The sequence below is a fragment of the Marmota marmota genome, unplaced genomic scaffold (assembly GCF_001458135.2).
Source record: "Marmota marmota marmota unplaced genomic scaffold, marMar, whole genome shotgun sequence".
Taxonomy (NCBI): Eukaryota; Metazoa; Chordata; class Mammalia; order Rodentia; family Sciuridae; genus Marmota; species Marmota marmota.
The window spans coordinates 41,997,120-42,005,450 of NW_025999853.1; the positions used below are offsets into that span (position 1 = coordinate 41,997,120).

The following is an 8,331-nucleotide window of genomic DNA, read 5'->3' on the forward strand; positions in this document are numbered from 1 at the left end:
TACAATTTTTCCAAAAGGAGCCGTCAATTGGCTTGGTGTATCTTCCTCCCTTCTGCTTGTCATGATTGTCCAGCTAAAATTTGGGGGCCAACAGTGGTAAGGCAAAGAACCTCACCCCCCTCCCCCGCTGGTACAAAGACCTCTCCACAGGTGTGGCTGTATACTGGACCGGTAGTCAGTGACGGGTAAGATCCAATTGCAATGGTACCAACCTACGGGTAAGGACCATATGTACTATTGGACAACCTAAGGCAGGCACGGTCCCTAAGCCACATGCTTGTTGTTTAAACAGAGAGGGGGAGATGTTGAGAGCCACAGCCGAAAGGGCCCCAGCAAACTTCCAGCTGCCAGCAAACTTCCAGCTGCCGGCTGATGATTGGCTCACAGCGGCCCCAGCAACATCTAGCTGATTGGCTCCTCTGCGGTGATGCTCATTGGGCTGTTTCCCTGCCCTTTCAGACCACGGAGCTGCTCATTGGGGGACTTTTTTGGCTCCGCCCATGTGACCCAGCCAATCGGCCTCAAGAGCAGGAGGATTGTGGGAGGTGGAGAGAAGCTTGGTTGGAGAGAGAGGCTTGTGGGAAGCCCGTGGTGGCAGTTGAGGCTCTGAGGGTTTTTCCTGAGAGGCTGTTTTGTTTGGCGTGTGTGGTTCTAAAAATAAAGTTAGTTTCTTTTGACAAGTGGCTCCTGATTGTGCCCAGCCAGACTGCGGCAATAAATAAATAAAAGTAAAAATAAATAAGGAGGGCTAGGGCCATAGTTCAGTGGCAGAGGGCTTGCCCAGAATGCACAAGGCCCTGGGTTTGGTCCCAAGCACCACAAACAAACAAACAAAAAAGTGAATAGCCTAGGAGGGAAAGCAGGCAATATGTCAGCATTCTGTGGGATACACAGGTGCAGAGGGTGTTGTGGGAACACAGGATGAGGCACCTGGTTCTGGCCTGAGCCAGGGTGGGAAGAGGTGGTTATAGCTGACTTCTACAGGAAATACCTCAAGTTGATTTCTAAACAAGTCACACTGGTGAGGAAAAGGCTGTAAGAATGGTTTTTACAGTGTCCCATGGAATCATCCCAATGCCACTGGTGCTTTTTGTTATTATTGTATCATTTTGTTCTTATGAAAATAGATTTCTTCCTATAATGATAATGTCATGCATACTAACCATGAAGTTCTTTGAGGTAATAAGTCTTCTACTCCAAAGTTCTTAATCTGTATTTTAGCCGCAGGTAGGACTTATAACAAATGTTCCTGGTGAGTGGTTGGCTTTCACTCACATAGTGGGTTAGAGACCAAGGATTCTTCTATCCTCTGAGTGGCCCTCTAGACTTTAATTTTTGTTTATCATAGTTCACAAGGATTAGATATTGAATATCCCCCAAAGGTGCATGTGGTTAAAGCTTGGCCTCTGGAGTGAAATGTGGGAATTGGGATATGGGGACTAGTCCTCAGGTTCTTAGAGGCATGCCCTTGGAAGGTAGTTCTCATGGGACTCACTGGTAGTTGTCTCGAGTGTTGTTATAAAAGCCTAGGGTGCCCTGCCTCCCTCTCTCTGTTTTAATTGGAGATGTAACTATGTAACTCTCATATGTGATGGGCTATGATGGGCTACCCTCACCAGAGGCCAAACCCCTGGGGCTTCCTGATCTCAGACTTTGAATCTACAAAACTGTGAACTAGATAAACCTTTTCTCTTTATAAGTTAGCTGCCTCGGGTACCTTGTTATAATACAAAACTGATTATTCCATATATTAATTTTGATTAGCATTTTAGCTAATATGGATTTCATTATGAGGGTCAGATGATTAATAAAAGGAAGCAGCATGAGAGTGTGAAAAGGACACAGGCTGAAAGGCACAAATGATATTAACCTCTAATGTTCACTGGAGCTAACTGTGTGCCAGGCTCTGTTCTGAGAACTTTGCATGCATAAACTCCTTCAGCTCCCAATACAACCTACAAAACCACCAAATCTTGGCAGCCTAACTTCAGAATCTGTGCTTTTAACCACTATAAGTTATATTTTTTTCTCTAAGTGAGTTTGAATTTAGGCTTTAATCTTTAAAACTTATGTATCCTTCTTATACAAGTTCCTTGATTTCCGAGAATCTATCTCCCAGTTATTATTAGGATTGAATAATATGAGGCTGCTAAGGTCATAATTGGTACTCACAAATTCATTCAACAAATTTTTTTCTTTTTCTTTCTTGTTTTGTTTTTTGGTGCTGGGATCAAACCTGGGGCCTCATGCAGTCTAGGCAAACACCACTGGGCTCCACCCCTAATACAAAAAATACTTGTTTAATCTCTGCCAGAATTTAAAGCACTCTATTAAACTCTGAGATTACAAGTGGTAAATTAGCCTGAGAAAATTTATAAGGTATAGTAGGAAGTACAGAGATGGAATAAGCAATTGGACAACTAACTACATATGAGAAATCACTATATAACAAAAGTCCAGGTTGATGGACCAAATTACCTTACTGAAGATGGGGGTTAGGGGTAAAGTCCAAAATATAGTTAGGACTCCTATTTTTATTTAAGTCTAGGCTTAAAGGAAAGAAACTAATAGTCATAGATCAGGTCATAATTGTTCATTCTTAAGTGTAGGGACAAATACAGAAAACAGTTGTATCCTCTGGTTTACTAGGACAAGCCTCCGGGAGAACTTTGGGCATGAAAGGTCTCTGGAAGAAAAATTGATAATGGCATTTAAACTGATACTTTTCTTAGGATGTAGATTAAACATCCCAAGTAGAAAGAGAGGTTCAAGGGAGCCCCAAATTCCTGAGGAATAGCCTTCAGGTGGGTATGGTCTTTGTGAGATAGAAAAAGATCAAGAATGCTAGGGAAAGGAGGGAGTGATAATGTGGGTGTGACAGAGAGGCTGCCCCTGGAATGTTCTGCAGTCCAGCCCCGAGGGTCAATGGGCATAGAACACTGTCCCCTTCCTCACCCCACCGTCCACCACAGCAATCACGTAGACAGGCTCTTGAGTGTAACTATGATCCCTTAAGTAGAAGGAAGATTGGCAACTCAGGTTCCAATGGTCCTCCTGACGAGGAGGTCTAAGCCAAAGCCAGAGCCTCCTGCTACCATCCCTGGAATTGTTACCTGAGTCTCCCACTGTTCTCAGCCAAGATGGATTAGCCAGGGTTGCTTGAAACAGAAATAGACTTACATGGTAAACACTTTTCTGAAAACTATGGCAAAGAAGAATCAGATATATCTCCTGATTGGTTTGAAAACACATCTCTTTCTCATTGTCAATCAAAAGGTATGAATGAACCATGTAAACAGAAAATTATAAGCTCTTAAAATAATTGGGCTGAACATATTTATCTGGATCAAAATTAAGGAGGAAGTTCTCCTTACCTCTATTTTTTTTTTCATTCTGGTCTCTTCTCTTCTCTTCTGAAGAATTCAGCCCTAAAGTCATTAGGTACAGCAGATGCAGGTGGACTTTCACACCAGCAGTGGGAGGGGAAGGGAACTACTGGGTGTCCAAGCTCAGGTGTGATGAGAAGGAATCCATACATGGGGACAGCTTTAAGGAAGTGTCAGAGCCCAGAGTGGGTTGTCTGAGCAGAGTAAGGCATGTTCACACATGGGGACAGCCCAACTCATAGTGTCAGAGCCAAAACTGGGTGAGGAGGACATCCACATGTGGAGGCCCATGTGAAAAGTGGTCAGAGACAGAGCAAGATGTCCATACCAGGGAGACTATGGCAGTGGAGAAGCAAGATCCATTACATATAGGCAAATGGATCAAATAGGCAATATGTTAAAGATAATTGAGTCTCCAACTGTCAGAGAAAGAAGTTACATATATGAACCCTGTGATGTTGGTATCAGCCCAGAAGCAGAGCTATGGATGTGAACTTGAGGTTTTTTCCATAGACAAAACAAGATACAGAAGTAAAGACAGGTGTGCGTGCATGCATATGCATATGCATGCATATAATGTCTTGGAGAAATGGCTAATTCCAACAGGAAAAAATAAGAGAAGCCTGGCATACCTTCTGTCAAAAAAAATAAAGAAGTACTTCAGGAGTGATGAGGATGTGTCAAAAGGACACAGAATTCAACCCAAAAGAGATCCACTAGTCAAACTAGGGGACAGTTGTATTAATCAGGATTCTCTAGAGGGAAACTGGACAAAAGGGCATGTGTGTGTGTGTGTGTGTGTGTGTGGACAAAGACAGAGAAAGAGATTTATCAGACTGGTTTACACAATCAGAGGCTGGAGACCCTGGGAAATCAATAGCTGCTCAGTCCAAGAAACCTCAGAACAAGATGCTGCCCTAGTCCAAGGCTAAAAGGCCTAAAAGCCACTTTCGAAGTCGCTGATGGAGTTCAAGTTCAGACTAAAGAATTTGGAGTCTGCTGTCCCCAACAATGGCAGCAGTGAGGAAGAAAAAGAAGGAGGAGGAGGAGGAGGAGGAGGAGGAGGAGGAGAGAAGCACCAGCTCAAGAAGACTTGAGCTTGTGGGTGTGGGAATCCCCTTTTTTCTTTTGGTTCCACCCGGACCTCCAGCCTATTGGATGGTACCATCCACACTCCACTGGGGGCAATTCAGTTCATGACCTCCAGGCCAGTCGTCTATGGAAACCCTCACAGACACACTCTGAAGTGTGTTTACTGAGTCTCTAGGTATTTCTCAATCCAATTGAGTTGACAAACAAGAAGACCCATCACAATGATTAAAGCCATCTCAAGAAAAAATTATAACAATGCATGATAGCCCACCAAATAAGCGGGAGGAAAGCCATGGGTCCATGAAGATTTAATTAATAAATGAATAAAGCGGAAGTTTGACAATAGTGGGATATTCACATAGTTTCAAAGTATTTCCCCCCAAAATGTTTATTATTACAAGTAGCAATGACACAGAGTCTCCTGGTTCTGTCCCTCCATGAATCTGCTGGAGTGGCAACTACTATGGCCCCTTCACTTCTGAGGACACCCAGCCTTCTGGTCTCTCTTGGCTCTTCACCACCAGGGCCCCTGCTAGGCACCTCTTCAGCCTCAAAATCCACAGCCACTTTCTTGGGGATGGTCCCTGCTTCCTCCACAGCACCAATAGCTGCCACCACGTCACCTCTAGACATTCAGTCCGACACATCTGCCAAAGCCCCAAGCCCACCTGCCTCCTCCCCTACCCCCAAGCAAGGTCTGCTATTTGGCAGTCAAAAGGCATGCTCTCTGACCCTTCCTCCCCAGCTGCCCCCGATATGTCTTCTGCTTCTCCCATGTTCGAGCCCATTTTTATGATGCCGCCTAAAAGCAAGATAGAAGGACCCTTACAGTGCAGCCCCTCCATCACAGCCACGGCCTCTTACGTCTCCACCATCCCCATGATGACCAGCACTGCCACCCCAACTTTTTTTTATTTTATTTTTATTCTAATTTGTTATATATGACAGCAGAATGCATTACAATTCATATTACACATATAGAGCCTGATTTTTCATATCCCTGGTTGTATTCAAAGTATAAATTCATACCATTCGTGTCTTCATACATGTACTTAGGGTAATGATGTCCATCTCATTCCACCGTCTTTCCTACCCCCATGCCCCCTTCCACCCCTTTGCCCTATCTAGAGTTCATCTATTCCTCCCATGCTCTCACTCTCAACCACACTATGAATCAACTTCCTTATATCAAAGAAAACATTCGGCATTTGGTTTTTGGTATTGGCTAACTTCACTTAGCATTATATTCTCCAACTCCATCCATTTACCTGCAAATGCCATGATTTTATTCTCTTTTATTGCCGAGTAATATTCCATTGTGTATATATACCACATTTTCTTTATCCATTCATGTACTGAGGGCATCTAGGTTGGTTCCACAGTTTAACTATTGTGAATTGTGGTGCAATAAACATTGATGTCTCTATATCCTTGTAGTATGCCGTTTTTAAGTCCTTTGGGTATACACTGAGGAGTGGGATAGCTGGGTCAAAAGGTGGTTCCATTCCCAGTTTTCAAGGAATCTCCATACTGCTTTCCATATTGGCTGTCCCATTTTGCAGTCCCACCAGCAATGTATGAATGTGCCTTTTTCCCCTCATCCTTGCCAACAGGAGTGAGATGAAATCTTGGAATAGTTTTGATTTGCATTTCTCTAATTGCTAGAGATGTTGAACAATTTTTTTTCATATATTTGTTGATTGATTGTATATCACCTTCTTAGAAATGTCTATTCAGATCCTTGGCCCATTTATTGATCGGGTTATTTGTTTTTCTGGTGTTTAATTTTTTGAGTTCTTTTTATACCCTAGAGATTAGTGTTCTGTCTGATGTGCAAGTGGTAAAAATTTGTTCCCCAAATGTAGGCTCTCTATTCACCTCACTGATGGTTTCTTTTGCTGAGAAGAAGTTTGAATCCATCCCATTTATTACTTCTTGATTTTAATGTTTGCACTACAGGAGTCTTATTAAGGAAGTCAGGGCCTAATTCGGTATGATGGAGATTTGGGCCAACTTTTTCTTCTATTAGACTCGGGGTCTCCAGTTTAATTCCTAGGATCTTGATCCACTTTGAATTTTGTGCATGGTGCCACCCCAACTTTTAAACCCATCTTTGGTGACCTTTCCAGCTCCCTTTTTCTTCAAGTCAACAACTGCTGCAACTGCTACTGCAGTGCCAGCTGCCCCTCTCTTTGCTGGCCTGGCCACTGCCACCTCGGCCGTGGCTTCCACCACCAACCGCCAGTGCATCCACAGACTCTGCTTCCAAACCTGCTTTTTGCTTTGGGATCAGCAATGTCACCAGCACAAGAGCAGGATGACCAGTAGCATGACCCCCACCTCTTGGCCCTTCCCCTTTGGGGTGCCCCCAGCCTCTGCCGCAGCTTTGCCCCAGCCATGGGCTCTGTATTCCAGTTTGGCAAGACCCATGCCATGCCGACAACCACAGCAGTCACTACCTTTGGCCAATCCCTGCCTGGTACTATTCAGACAGCCACCACCACCAGCAGCATTGCTGGCTTCAGTGGCTTTGGCAGCTCCCTCACAACCTCAGCTCCTGCCACTACCAGCCAGCCCACACTGACTTCAGTAACAAGACCACCCCGCCTTCAACTTTCCCTTTGGCTGGAGCCAAAGCCCCCCTCCCAGCATATCCAGCAGCCACCCTCCAGCCCACATTTGGAGTTGCTGATGGGCAGCAGCAGGGGTCCACCAAGCCAGCCCTTGCCCCACAATTTGGCAGCTCTTTCACTTTTGGGAACTCTGTGGCCCCTGTCCCATCTGCAGCCCCAGCACCGGCGCCAGTGCCATCCCAGTCAGCCTTTGGCAGCTCAGCGCAGTCAGCTTTTGCCTTGAAAACCACAGCCTCAGCCTTCAGCACTCCTGCCAGCACACAGCCAGGCTTTGGTGGTTCCATGGCCATTTTCTCTTTTAGTGCAGCCACCACCTCTGGCTTCAGAGCTACCACCCAGACCACCAGCAGTGGGACTGATAGCTCAGTGTTTGGCAGCTCAACTCTGTCCCCTTTCACGTTTAGGGGATCTGCGATCCCAGCTGCCAGTGGGGACTTCAGGCTCAGTGTGGCTGCCCCAGGCCCCAGCTCTACTTCTGGGACATTCAGTTTTGGAGCTGGACAGAGTGGGACCACAGGCACCGCTACCCCTTTGGGGGGACCCTGAGTCAGAATGCCCTGGGGAAACCCAGCCAGAATACACCCTTTAACTTCAACATGGGTGACACACCTGAGAGTAAATCTGTATTTGGAAGCACCTCCATACCCACCTTTGGGCAGAGCACCCAGGATGCTAGAGTGGGCACAATAGGCAGGCAGCAACCTCTCCTTTGGGGCATCCTCAACACCCACTCAAGGATTCACCGGAGTCAGGTATTTCAGAGCAGCAGCCCCTTCATTTTCCACTGGTGTGGGATCCAAGACCCCAGGGGCTTGACAGCACACCCGAAAGAAGTAGCCTCTGTCCCTGTCCCCATTTCCCTACCCTTGCCCGAATCTGGACCTCAGCACCTTCTAGAAATAGCCTCTGACCCTTCGAGTTTCATAAAACAAAACTACCCTAGATCTCTGATTTTAGTGACCAGGATGGTGGTAGCATTCCTGAGGCCCTCTCTCTTTTGGAGGAAGTGGAAAGGGGGCAGATGGTGGCAGGGCTGAAGCCCAGATAACTGTACTTAAACAGTTGCACTGATGAGGCTGGAGACCTAAAGAAACATCTGTACATACTGTTGGCTCATTTCCTGACTCATTTAGTCAGGTGTCCTCCTTTCCCACCTTTTCCCAGAGAGCCGGCCTTGCCAGAGAGTGTGGGATGCACCCACTTGAATCTCTGGTTACATT

At 45.7% G+C, this 8,331-nt stretch overlaps 1 pseudogene; it reads left to right on the top strand.

Annotated features, from left to right (window-relative positions):
* The first annotated feature begins 4,862 nt into the window (after window positions 1-4,862).
* On the top strand, window positions 4,863-7,927 carry LOC107139735 (annotated as a pseudogene).
* Window positions 7,928-8,331: the final 404 nt, after the last annotated feature.